General features: G+C 38.9%; 1 protein-coding gene across 3 annotated transcripts in view; it reads left to right on the forward strand.

The window, feature by feature from the left end:
* The window catches only part of RHOBTB1 (Rho related BTB domain containing 1), a 55199-nt gene that overhangs the window by 2106 nt on the left and 39499 nt on the right, over positions 1-13594 (forward strand). For 2 of the 3 annotated variants that reach the window (XM_052799715.1, XM_052799717.1), the window contains exon 2: positions 2620-2714. The gene's annotated coding sequence lies outside the window, so the exon portion shown is untranslated. Of the gene's footprint in view, positions 1-1998; positions 2190-2619; positions 2715-13594 lie in introns of all 3 variants that reach the window. The other variant, XM_052799716.1, reaches the window with a different exon arrangement.

A 13594-nucleotide genomic window follows, 5' to 3' on the forward strand; every position in this document is an offset into this window, starting at 1 on the left:
CCAAAGGTGAAGCTGGGGTGGATTTGAGGAGAAAATTGGGCTGAGTTTTCCTTGAGTTTTCTCTAGTGTCATTGTGTTAGAGGAGTGACTTGTCCATAGCAGAAGAGGCTCCTAGGCCAGATCACACATGACTGGTTATGCGTTGGCCCCAAGAAGCCATCCAGGGAGCCCAGTGTTCCACATGGTCTCATCTGCATTCCTTCTGGGCCTGGTTTGCACTGCGATTGTATCACCTGCCAAACTGTGGCAACAACCACCTGCTCGTCCCCTTCCTGCCCATTCAAAGGAAGTTCCCCACCTTGGAGAATTAGACCATATAAGTACATCCCTCACTGAATTACTGTTTGTTCCAGCTGGCTTTAGTTTCCCTCAGCTTATCATGACCTTACTGCATGTCCTGCAGACAGCACTATAGTGCGCTTGCAGTTGTGGGCAAGCATTAGTTCAGGTAATGCCTGCCCGGGTGAGGAGTGGATGGGAGAGAGAAAGAATTGCACTGCCATGGCCAAAACTGATGCTCTCTGGTGCAGGCACACAGGATAAGAGTCACATAAAGCCAGCTGTCTTTTCAGCTGTGAGTTCCTGAAGACTCGGATGAGGAAGTTGCACATAAGGTTTAGCTGCTCTATTCTTCTGAGCACAGATCGCCATCACAGAAATGGAAGATCTGCCTCTGCCACCATGGTAGGGAAGATGTTTACAATTTGGAGTTGTAATCAGGCAGCACAATGCTAATTAGGATTAGAACCATTCTTTTGTGGTCCCAGCTATCTTCAAAACCAGAAAGCTGAAGTGAGGTTGAGGGGCGGGGGATAGAGGCCAGAAACTTTATTTCTGTGAAGTGGAACTTTTAGGCTTATGCTTTAGTAATGATGAAAATCAGGTTTAACTACATTTCTATCTTTTTACACTCTTCAAACAACGGGTCTGACTTTACAGCGTAACAATTACAAAAATCTCTCAGCAAGCAGGAGAGTCTCAATGTGGCCTTTAATAGGACAAAAATGTAAATAATTAATGATTTCTGAAAAAGAATTATGAGTGAGCTGGTGGAAGGGCTTTGCATGTCTGTTTGAGAGTGAGAAGGATCTTGATGTATCTGCGGAGGCCATGTCTGTGGATTTTAATGACGGCAAAGCAGAGAAAGGCTGGTTGAAATGTATGAGATCTTGGTGAAATAAAACCAGGGAAACCTCTGAGTTTATGATCAGTTAAACCAGATCCCTTTTTTTCTGAAAAGGGATGTTCTGAAAGAATAACTTCTAATCTACCATCAGTACTGAGGAAACAAATGAACAGTTATGAATGGTACAGTATCACATAAATAGGTATTTAAATAGTTTGAAAGCCCTGTGTGTGCTAATGCCACTACTTAATTTATTATTTGGAGTTTTGTTTCATTGTGGAATAAGGCTGTTATTTGTAGGGCTCACAAAGGGAGCTATGTGTGGAGGCTCTAAGGGCCTGCCTTGGAGAAAGTCAGGGTGAAGACAATAGAAAAGATGGTAAGATTCTCAGCAGTCGTAGCTGCATAAAACATGGTAGCTAAGGAAGACTGATACGGTCTTTGCTACTAAAATGCTTATGGATAAGTAGCAAAGGTGCTTCTATGGAAGGGAAGGACTTCTAGAAGGATATAAATATCATACCTCTAGCTCTAGTGTCAATTCCAGTGGCTTGTCTATTCCACAAAGGTGGAATGAGGTGTTACTTCAGTTTCTATGTTCACCCTCACTGTTGTCCTGTGCATGGTATCTACAGAAGGTGAGAATTTCTGTGAAAAACTAACTTCAGTCCTAAATTCAACTCTGAAATGTTGCAGATAAGGAGGGAGAAATACCTAGAAAAGCTAAGCAGGCCGCTAGTCCCTTCAGCTGAAGAATCTGCATTTCACTTCTGCTTTTCAAGCTAGCATGAAACCTCTGAAAGCTACTTGTGTCATTGAGCATTGCTTTTAGGGCAGCATCTGAGGTGAAACCAATGTTGCTCCCACCTTAGGTTCTTGGAAAACCTCAGCCTTGCTCCTGGGTGGGACCCAAGTGACAATAATGCAGACATTTACCAAACCCAATGAAGCACTTCTATAATTAATTTCATTTGGGACCAAAGGTGGAAGCAACACAGAAGTCCCAGTTCACCTGTCATCAGGCTGTCAGCTCATATTTTAGAGTCTTGTCACCTTCTTGAAGGTGGGCAAAAACCCCATCCTCAGACCCTGTTAACTAACCTATGAAGAGCTGGTTAACTGTGATACAGCGGTGTTTGGTTCTGACACGTAAGCTGGGTTGTTGTTTTTTTTATCTAAATCCAGAGGAAAATTGTTCAAGAACAAGCTTTATTTGACAGAGCTGTGTCAATCTCCACTTATGCTCAAAAGCTGATCTATCTACCCATGATTTCTTCAGTGCATTGGAGTGAACAGTTAATACTTTACTGCAGATATTCAATTTACCTGTTTGAAGCTTTGAAAGACTGTTTTGTTGACCAAGCAGTCCTGTTTTACAATATAAAATAGATCATAAGAGATGTCTTTGGTATTGCATGTGTTACAATTTTAGACTGAAAATAGTAAGGTTTATTCTCTCTCTTTTTAATTTTTCTTTCTTTTTTCTCCTTCAGGAGTGCCACAGTAAGAGAAATGAAATATCTTTAATGGAATTCTGCTTTTGATCAAGCTGTTAAAAATGGATATGAACGTTGTTTTCTCCTGTGAGGTAAGTATTCCCAAGGAGAAATAAAACAAACCCAAACAAAACAAAAAACCCTGACACTTTTCACTTAGTGTTGCGTGTCACTGCTGCTGTTCTGTCCAGCAGCTTTTGGTCAGGTATTTTAAAGTTATAACATCTGTGACTTGGAGAACTTTGTACTGAAAGTCTCAACTGAAAAGTTCTAGAATTAATGTTTTCACTTACAGGATTAGTCAGCTTTGTTCTGATATTCCAGTAGACAAAAACAAATGTATAAAGGATCCGCATTGTTGCGGAGTTAGTGTAATGGGCAGCTTCTGCACATAGTAGCTTTCGACCAAATGTCAAGCTTTTCTTCAAAGCATAAAAGAAACGGAAGCTGCTAAGTCTAATTTTCAAGAGTGAATACTTACACAGACTAACTCCAGATGCAGGAAATGAGTGAGATCCTGGGATGAAGAAAGAGTTTGTACCATAAATACGCAGGCACTCTTTCATGCAACCAGGCAGCTTGCTTTTTGCCTGCTCTGTGCAGCCTAGGGAAAAGGTGGGGCTGTTGCCATCCTGAATTACAGGTGCATGTTAATAATGCTTTTGCCAAGTCCCCCACCCAGATCTTCACAGGTTCATACAGTAAGCATGTAAGTTAGAAAAAAAAAAATACATCTCCTTAATTTAGGATCACAGGAAAATTAAGGTTGTAAGGAACCTCAGGAAGTCATATAGTCCAGCCCCCTGCTCAAATTTTGGAGTAGTCAGTGAAATTAGGTTGTTTTCACCCATTGGCCTTCCCAGTCTGTTATATGTTCAGAAGCATTACCAAAAGGTGGTTTTATATCTTGCCATATGTGTTAAATGTACTTTATAGTAATGCAGCTAGGAACATAACATGCTACTAAAATTTGTCAGAAGGGAAAATATTTTAATTAAGACAGGATTGTACAAGAATGGTCTGTTTCTCTGAACAAAGGAAACAATAAATCTCTGATGTATTTATTTCTTGCAATTACAAATGAAACCTCTACAGGCCATCTAACACAGTGACATGCTGCCAATATTTTCAAGACAGGTTCCCTGCAAGAATGACTCCTTCCCAGGCATCTCTAGAGAATCTATTTATTTACTTTCTCATGTAAGCAAAATTGCTTTCTCATAATAAAGGGAAGGGAAGTGAACATGTTTCTTATCCTGCCTGTTGCATGTTACTGAAACATTTCCTCTGAAGTATAAATATTTGTTCATGGGAAAACATAGTGACAATGTGAATAAAAATAAGCATCTTGTCAGGAAGCTTAAGGAGCAATCTCTCCCCCGGGCTCTCAAAGCAAACACAAACCAAGCGTTCCACCCCCCATCATTATGTACTACCAAACAGAATGTTTTGTGACCCCTAGGAATAACTACTTCAGTGTTTTGGCCACGAGGGTCATACAAAGAACAGGTTAATGCTGTCAGGAGAAAGAGATTTCAGCATTCAGAGCCTCACAGGAGGGTCACTGAAGTGAAGAGACACTTGGTTTACTTTGGATTTATGCTTATCTCAATGTGCTTTGAATTGATCCCTCAAAATTGGTAATTTAATAGTTTAATAGTTACATTAGTAATTTAATGAGCCCCCTCGAGCACATCATCAGACAAACATATACTTTGTGAACAAAAATAGAAGTCATTTTATAGGTAATGCAGTTCCTGAAAGCCAGTATATAATATTACATGTATGCAAGTTGTGATGCTATGAATTATTTAATATACACTGAGTGATCTCAGCATCACAAAGTACTTATTAAGGCAAATGGCACACCTATGAACTGCAATATCTCTCTTCACCTCTGCTCCCAGTGTCAAGTCTCACTTCCCAGCCTGATTTTCTGTCTCTAAATGAATTTCTGAGTAACACGCATAGCTTATGTAATTAAGTTACAGAATAATGTTCTTGGAAACTTGCTGTTTCCACACCAGTTTATGTTGCTTCTGTGATTGGGTCTCACTTCTTGAAGAGAACATATCAGCAGGTCTGGACAAAAGTTAACTTATGTATTGTCATGTGCTTGAGTCAGAAAATGCTACATCTGTGGAAGGCATGTCTTTGTAGAGGTGTTATTTGCTCCTTAACATCCCGGTCACAGCTTATTTGCTTATGGGCTTCTGTGTCACTTGAGGCATTATGAGACAAGTCGTAGTAAATTTAGCTCTTGGGTTAAAGAATCTACTGCTCTCTCAGAGATTACTTTCTCCACAGTCAGTGGAATAAAATAGGTACATGTGTGTTAGCCACTACAGCAGAGAATCTGGCAATTTAATTTAGCTGACAATTCAGACAGGTAAAAACAAAGTTCTGGACTGTGCAAAACCAGCTGAGGTGGGTGGGTGTGAAAGAGTAAACTTCAGTAGAATTAAATGTAGCAGAGCAAATTTTAAATGCTAAAACTGCTTGAGCTAGTTCTTCACAAGCTTATGATTGCTTGTGACTAGAGATTAGAAAATTGGGGAACTGTTGTGTGTCTGTGGTTGGGATGTCAGGGAAGGGGCAGTGTTGCTGTTTGTTGCTTTTAATCTTTGTAATTAAATTTATGTTCTCTATAACTGTCTATCACACACTGTTGAAATCCTGTACTAAGCACATTTCTAACTTCATCATGGGATTTCCTGTGCTTTTAATAAAGGAGAATGAATGATTCTCAAAACACCTATGCAGAATCGGGAAACAATTCTTTGTTATTGTTAGGTGGGAAATGAAGAAAGAAATGATGCAGTTCTGAAATGTCCATTTATTCAGGGAGCTTAAGTGACAAGGTATCCAACACAAGAAGTCCAAGTTGTGATATAAAAGTAGTACTGTCACCCCAGAGTATCCTCTTGCCAACTGGAATTACCTGTGTCTCACACTTTTGGAAGCAAGAGCCTAGCACTCAAGATGAGGATTTGCAACAATAAAAACATACTTAGTATGGTAACGGTACCTGAGCTTTAGATACTTGCTTGTTTTCACCACTTTGTCAGTGGTGAAATGTGCTTCTACACAGGCTCTTAAGTGGGCAGAAGTTCCAATAATTGTCCTGAGCAACAGGTACCGTTTACACTTGAGACGGATATATATGTTGTGGCTCTTATGACTATCCACATTTCAGTTCTTGATTTATGGCTATTGCTTAACACCTGAACTCCTTAAATTTGGTTCTTCTATTTCAGATACATGTTTTCAACTGTTGTACGTGCTTAGGCCTATATGTAGATTATTGGTCACTAAATAAAGAGGAACATTTCAAAAAATACTTCCCAGTCTTCTAAGGAAAATACCTGTAGGTCAGGCTTTTCTCAAGGCAATGCAACTGCCTCCATTGGAATTTCTCCAGGGGTGAATTCGGTTCTTTTAATCCTCCTTTCTTTGTGTGTTTGCAACAGTGGTTCTCACTGGCAACACTATAATTAAGGAACTCTCAACATTTCTCTTACAATAATAGTACAATAACATTTTAGCTGTAGTTCTGAATTTCAGCTAGAAGCCTAATATAAAAAATAAGTGCTGTTCATCTATTTTAAATTGGAATGGTGGAGAAATATTTATCTTCTGTAACAGATATAGTTTCACAAAATTTTATAGGCAGTTGCCTCTGTCAATAATTCATATCTTTTCCTGCAAAAATATTTTGGAGATGAGGTGGGGGAGGCATTCAGTTCACTTGAGGCTTCTATAATGCTACAAAATGAGCCCTGCTCTAGCACTTTTGCCAATATGTATGGGAGCAAGTAAGATTAATACCTTTGTAGTTATTCTCTTCTACCCTTACCCAGGAAAAGGACTCTTGCCTGACTCAGAAAGGACTGTAAAGGGTTCTTTAAAAATAAAAAGCTATGTGTCTTGCTACTTTATTGAAAAAGAAAAAAACTGTTAGTAGAATTCATGATGCTTTGGCAATATGACTTCCAAGCAATGAGTGCCTGAGAAATTTCAAGGCACTGGAATACTTCTGATTTTGTTAAAGCTCCCTGAGTGACTGATTAAGTTCCAAACCACTGCTGGTAGTTCTAGTTTGGTTTTAATTTTACAAAGGTAAATTCTGCTCCTGACATATTTAAATGCTGCAGTTATCTGTTTGTATATGTGTAATTGGAAAGTGATGGTTTTTTCTCTACACTTTGCAAATCACACAGTATACATAGTAGCTTGAATCCTTTAAGCTCTCTGCCTTTTGCCTAATCTGTACTTCAAGCCTGTAACAATACTTTGACAGCTCTTGAAGGTACTATGTTCCGCACCCTCAGTAAAAACTGCAAATATGTGCAAGAAAGATGTGCTTTCATGGTTGATGGCTTTTGAATGGTAGCATTAAAAAAGAACAGAATCCTTTTGCGTAACTATTGCTGTAAAACATCATTTGGGAAAGTCTTATCAAACAGCCTGCAGTGAAACATACAAACTGTCTTCATTCCCTGCTTCTTAGATGTGGAATCACTTGTGTACATTCACTTGGATGGATCACTTGTGTGCATTCCTCTGCAATTTCTGCAATTACCATTATCCTTCAGCTACACAGCTTTGCTAGAATTTACAGAAAGTGTTTCAGGGGGAGAAAGATGTCCATCAGAACCAACCCTGGTAATTTTCTTTCTGCATATGATCTAAGGCCTTGACTCAATGGTGAAATAAAAATGTGGTAACTAGATTTGCTTAGGCATATTGAAGTAAACTGCTAAAATAGCTAGGCAGTGTTTGGACAGTGGAAACCTTGTGCTGACATAATCCAGTCTAACCCAGTGAATTTAAGTTTGTGTTGCAAAAGTGCAGTCTTTGAAGGCAATCTGTGCTAGTGTAACTAAATCGTGTCATTAAACTGGGGTAAATAGTTGTAAGAGGCACAAGGTCTTACCTTTCTTGAAAAGCTTTCTCTTTCAAAAAATGTATGGTTCAAAAGTAGAGAATGTGCAGAATATAACAGGTGTTTGAGACTTTGAATTTGGATCTTGAATGATTAAAGCCACAGTGTTGCTACTATGCAGAATCACACTATTCAAAATAAATGAAGACTCGTACTGTAAACTGGGGGGGGGGGGGGAATTGTAACCCAAACCAGTACATTCTTTGAACAACCTAGTGGAAAAAAATATTAAAGTGATAGGTGTTTCATTCAGTGCTGTTTTGCTTCAGCTACTTTCAGTTATATGTCTTCATCTTTCTAAGACAGGCATGTTGCAACTAATTTGACGGATTTTTTCTTCTTGATTACCACCTGAATTGAAGCCCAGAGGAGTCAGTGGAAGCTTTTCCCCATCAGTTTCAGTAGGATTTATATCAGGTTCTTAAACCATAATTGGGGTCTTTTACTTTCGTGTCTAGCTAACTATGGGACAGAGGTGCAGAAGAGTAAGTTGTAGGTAATAAGGCTGTTTCTCAAAGATTAATGGTGGTGAGATTAAGTTGCCCTTGATTTTAGTATTTAATGCTGCTCTGTTGGTTTGACACCCTATAAAGATCAGAATATGGCTGCTGTTCTTGTATATAAGCAGCGATTCAGAGACCAATAATACTAGTCTTTGGCAACTGTGAAAAAAGAGAGAAAATCCACTTTGTTTCTCTTCCCCTCATCACCCCTACCCTACACCTTCCCATTCCTGTAATTAGAGATCTGTGTTCAAGACTTCTCCTTGTGATCTCTCTATAGCACCAGTATAAGCAAATCAGAGCAGTAACAGCATGTCGTAGCAGAGATCTCTATTTATGTATTGCTCCTGTAGAATTTATGCAATCTCTGACCAATATTTCAGCTTCTAAAATTTGGTCTACCTTTTGTATCCTTCTGCATATAAAGCTACTAGGCTTTTAATACATTAGGTGATTTTTACAAGCCTCAAAAGGCAGGGAGAGCATTTATAATGCTTTAAAGAATGACAGCTGATCCATTTATATACGGCTTTTAAAGCTCAATACCTCAGATCAAAAGTGAGAAGCAAAGACTGTGTTTGCCATTGAAAACCTCCTCTTGTAGTATACAGGGCTTCCAAGATACCACTGTCTTTGAAACTCAGTACTCAGACAGAAGTGCATTTTGACTGATCTACACAGAGGAGGGACAGAGACCGACGGCTAGCCAGAAGGTCAGACAGACATAAAATCTTCCCCAGCTGACTGTTTGCTATGACTCTCATTTCATTCCACAAATAAGTTCTTTCCATTCCATTAACATCTGATTAGATGGCAGAAACATTTTAAGAAACTCTGAACAGTTATACAGATGCTAGCACTACAGGTGAGATAATTGGATAACATAGTACAAACATGAAATCAGTTCTTCAAGGTGAGGATTTGCTCCTGGGATTAGCATTTCATATATGTGTGAATGTTGTCCTGTGAAGTGGAAATAAAGAGTTATTCTGGTATGTCCCAGTCTGTGAACAGAGGAAGTAGCTAGGGACAGAATTGTCAAGAAATTAGAATAATTCTTCTCATATTAGTCAAATTTTCACTGCTGCATTAAGCATAGCATTACCCTTAATTTTGGTTAGTGAGCTTTATAAAATAAAACACTCCAACAGATTGCCATAAAGGGCAAACCATTGATTCTGAAGATGAATCTCCTGTACCTTGGAAAACACCTTAAATACTGGAAATAGCTGATGAAACAGGCATGCTTTGGATAGTTGGGAAAAAGTCTTATGAAATTTTGGTGCATTCACTTCCAGTTTCATTCCCTTGCCAAACAGCGAAATGACACACATTCAAGAAGAAATCCTCCTACTAGTCAGTTCCTCCCATTTAGCTTCTGTTTGGAACTGTTTTTATAAGCTAATTAAATCTTTCTTACACATGTTGTAGTTCTGAGGATCTAGAAGCATGGAATATAGCAAATACAAGCTGTTGCAAACTTGTTGCCACTAAAAAAAATTACACATCTAATACAAAACTGTGCTGTACAACAAATACTTAATACAGCCTTGTCCTCTCTGGGCTGTGAATGCAACGAGCCATAAGTCTGCCACTTCTTCCCTTGGGAGGCTCTTACATAACCACTCAGCTGTTTCTCTTGCTGTTCTTCATATTAAGCCAAAATTTTATTTTGCTTAATTGTGTCCTGGTACACCTAACTTTGCAAACTGGGACTATTCAAATGAATCCACTCCCTTTTAAGACCAAACTATGCAGCCTGTAGGAAGAGAAGTGCAGCAGCAAAGGCAGTAATAGAGTTTTGTAAGGTTTCATGAGAAAGACTGACAGCGCAAGTGAACAGGCTGAGATGTACCTGAGTCAGTAGAGCGCCCTTCCAGCAACAAAAGCTAACCACATACTGGGCTGCATTAGGATGAGTGTAGCAAGGAGGTCAATGGCAGTGATTATTCCCCTCTACTCAGCACTTGTGAGGCTGCATCTGAAGTACTGTGTCCAGTTTCAGGCTTCACAGCACTGAAGAGAGATTGACCAACTGAAGAGAGTGCAATGAAGGGCCACTAATATGGTTAGGGGACTGAAACATAAGATATAGACAGAGAGACTGAAGGAGCTGTTTATCTGGCCTGGAGAAGAGAAGGCTAAGAGGGCATCTAATTACTATCTCAGGGACCTAACAAGGTGTTGTAGGGGAAACTAGACTCTTCTCACAGTTGCACAACAAAAAGACAAGAGGCAGCAGTCACAAGTAGAAGCAAGGTAAATTCTGACTGGATGTAAAGAAAAACATTTTCATAGCAAGTGGCTTAGCAATGGAACAGGCAGGTTGGAGACTGTGGACTTACCATCCTTGACATGATCAGGCTTTGAAGTTAACTGTGCATTGAGGAGGAGGTTGGACTAGATGACCTGCAGAGGCCCTTTCCCACCTAAACTGCAATTCTGTTGTGGGGTGAGGTGAGGAGAGCAAGGTTAAATATGGGAGCAGGGGAAGGCAAAAGCCATCATCCTACATGAGATTAGACTAAAAACTAAAGCATTGTTGAAATATAACCCTCTGAAAAAGTGGTAGGTATCTAATTTTTATTTCAAATTATAAGTATTGGCATTTTCCTTCTCTAGACAGTCCCTTTCTTGTTTACCCAGCTGTTTAAAATGTATGCATATATTAAGTGTTTTATATCCCTCTGCTAGTGAAAAAGAATGTGGAAATACAATTCATAAGGCAAATGACTGGTGCTATATGTCATTCATAGAATGCTCTAACAAAATCTGGTGCACTGCAGGCTTCTTAACTGATGATGGTCTTGCACTATATTTAGCATTCAGTGAGTAACTGAAAAAAACCCTAACAAATAAATGCATAGTGGTCTATGTTGGTGTCTAATGTACACAGTGAAGATATCATTGTATACATTACATGTCTCCATCTCTGAGAATTGAGACAGTTGTGTGGGATAGTATCAAAAGGGATAGAACTGGCCTAAGCAATTTGCACAGTTGGCTGAGAATAGATGTTGACATCATTAAATAGAAGCACCTTATGTCAAATGCTAAACTCTGTCCTTATTACACCAAAGAGAATAAAGGACTGCATACAATATATAATAGTTTTGAAAAGAAAGCTAATTGTGAATGCATAAGCATTTGGCATGGGTACATTACAGTTCTGAATGCAAACACATTAATACAAAAATTGCATTGTCAGGAAATGACTTGAATTTTATTTCAATGTGTATAGAATATGCATTAGCATAGTTTTTTCAAGGCACTTATTCTCTTTATGAATTTTTTTGGATAAAATCTAATGAAATATATCCTAATCCATTACAGAATTAGTTAGAAATTATTTTGATCTACCCACATAATTAAAGCCTCTAAACCTAATTGTGGGGAAAAAGTAGATTTCAATAACAGGAGCTGGGTAGTTCTGATATTTTCATTCACATGCTGCCAGTTGGCTGAGATTATGTATATCACATACAATGGGTCAATGGTGAAGTCCACAACTGAAGTACCACATCTCCTTATTTTGGTTATACAACATTCATTCTTGTTCCTTTGTATTGTTGAAAGCAGGTTTCACGGACTGTACGGAGTACCTTCTGTCCCTGTGAGATTGCCATATGCAACATGGAGCCCATATGGGATAATTTAACTTACTTTGTTTTACTTAATTCCTTGTGCATTTACGCTTATTTCCACCAACAGATCTTTTATTCTTAACATGCTTTTAAAGTCTTCTAATATGAAGGACCCCTGCATTCAGGGATAAGGGATAGAGAAGAACATTAGTTTGTCCTGTACTATTGAGTTTCATTTTTGGACTGTCCTAGGCTGCCTCTGCAATGTCAGATCCATGTTCTCTCAGTGCATACTCAAGCCCAGTCCTGTAACTGTCCATGCTGACTGTTATCAGTGTGTATAACTTGTCTTAGGAAACTGTCTTCGTGCTTGGGTGTTACTACCTAAAACGGAGGGGAAATAATCTCAGTTGTCCTGTATTAAAAGTTTGAGTGGGTCCTCAGAGGTAGCAAGGGGCCACATGACTAGATTTTATTTTTTTTTAAGCAGGCATCTGTGATAGACCCTACCTAGACCTCTTAATACAGGGAAGAATCCCTTGCTTCCACATGGCCTTGAGTCTGGGATGTAGACTTTTTCAGAAGGCTGGTAAACAGTAATATAAAAACTAAGCTCCAGACTTACTTACCATGCTTAGACTATCATTCTTCTGCAGATACAGCAGACTTAGATTATGATGGGGTGGTAAGAAGCATGGACTAGTCCATTTCCTCCTCTTCCAGAAGAGTTTTGACAAAGAAACTGAAGTAAATGCTTGCAGTCCCTCTTCCTGCACCTCCTGTTATCCTTGACTGGTATTTTTTCAACCCATCTACTCCTGAGCATTTCTCTGGTGTCTCAGGAGTGCAGAGGATGAAAGGGCCTGAGGGTACTGAGCTTCAGCATTTCTGAGCTGGTAGAAAGCTCCTTGAGGAGTTCTGCTAACACTGCATGTTGGAGCAGCCTCTGAAGTTAAACTAACTCTCCAGATTCAGGAGTAGAAAGGTTATTTGTAAATTCAGTTACAGTTTGATGTTCTCTCCTGATGTTTTTTAATCATCTGAGAAATATATTCTCAAAAACAAAAGGTTAATTTAGCCCCAGAGTAACAAATAAGATGTTGGAGCATATGGGAATATACCTTTATATTTGCACTTCCAAATGCATTTTGTGATTTAGCAAAACTAAAATAATTCTAAGTAAGTAGAATTCTCCATGGGTGTGAATGCATGTTTTTGTTTTTGTTTTATCCAGTTGTTCTCTAAGTTGTGTGATAGTGTTAAAAGCACATAATGGAGATGCAACAATGGGCACACTTGGCAGCCCATAATCATGTTTTGGAAAGCTGTACATACTTGGCAAAAGCAGACTCTGTAGTTAAATGCTAGTCATAGTCCAATGCCATGTCCTTTAGGATTGCTTGCAAAGATGGAACTTATTTCCTTCTCCCTTTCCCTCTAGCTGTCATTCTCCCCTGAAAACAAATAAAAAAGAAAAATCCAAGCTGGCTATCTGGAATACTTAAACATCTAATTGAGTAAAGCTTTACCATTACTACTCATATATTTTTAATGCTTATGGAAAGTCAGTGGGAATGCTTGTGGTTTATTACTGTGCTTTCTTGTATCAAAGCCTAGAACCTGTTGGTTGCTCTACACCCTATTAGAGATGCATTCCAGCCACTTCTCAAGGTGTGTCACTCAAGTTTATGGTCAAAACTCAACTGTTTGTTTAAAAATTTGGAAAAACATAAATACGGTTCAACAGGATTATGTGTCAGAGAACAGAGTGCTTCTAGCTCTCCTGGAGTTTTATTTTATACTTTGCTGGAAAAGCTGCAGTCTGAATTATATAAGAAGTTACACGTTTGTGGTGGGGAAGGACTGAATGGTAAAAGTTGCTGTAGATGGTCATTAAAATGGAAACTACATAGTAGCACGTAGCTGTTTCCCCAGCTGCA

The sequence above is a fragment of the Harpia harpyja genome, chromosome 10, assembly GCF_026419915.1.
Source record: "Harpia harpyja isolate bHarHar1 chromosome 10, bHarHar1 primary haplotype, whole genome shotgun sequence".
Taxonomy (NCBI): domain Eukaryota; kingdom Metazoa; phylum Chordata; class Aves; order Accipitriformes; family Accipitridae; genus Harpia; species Harpia harpyja.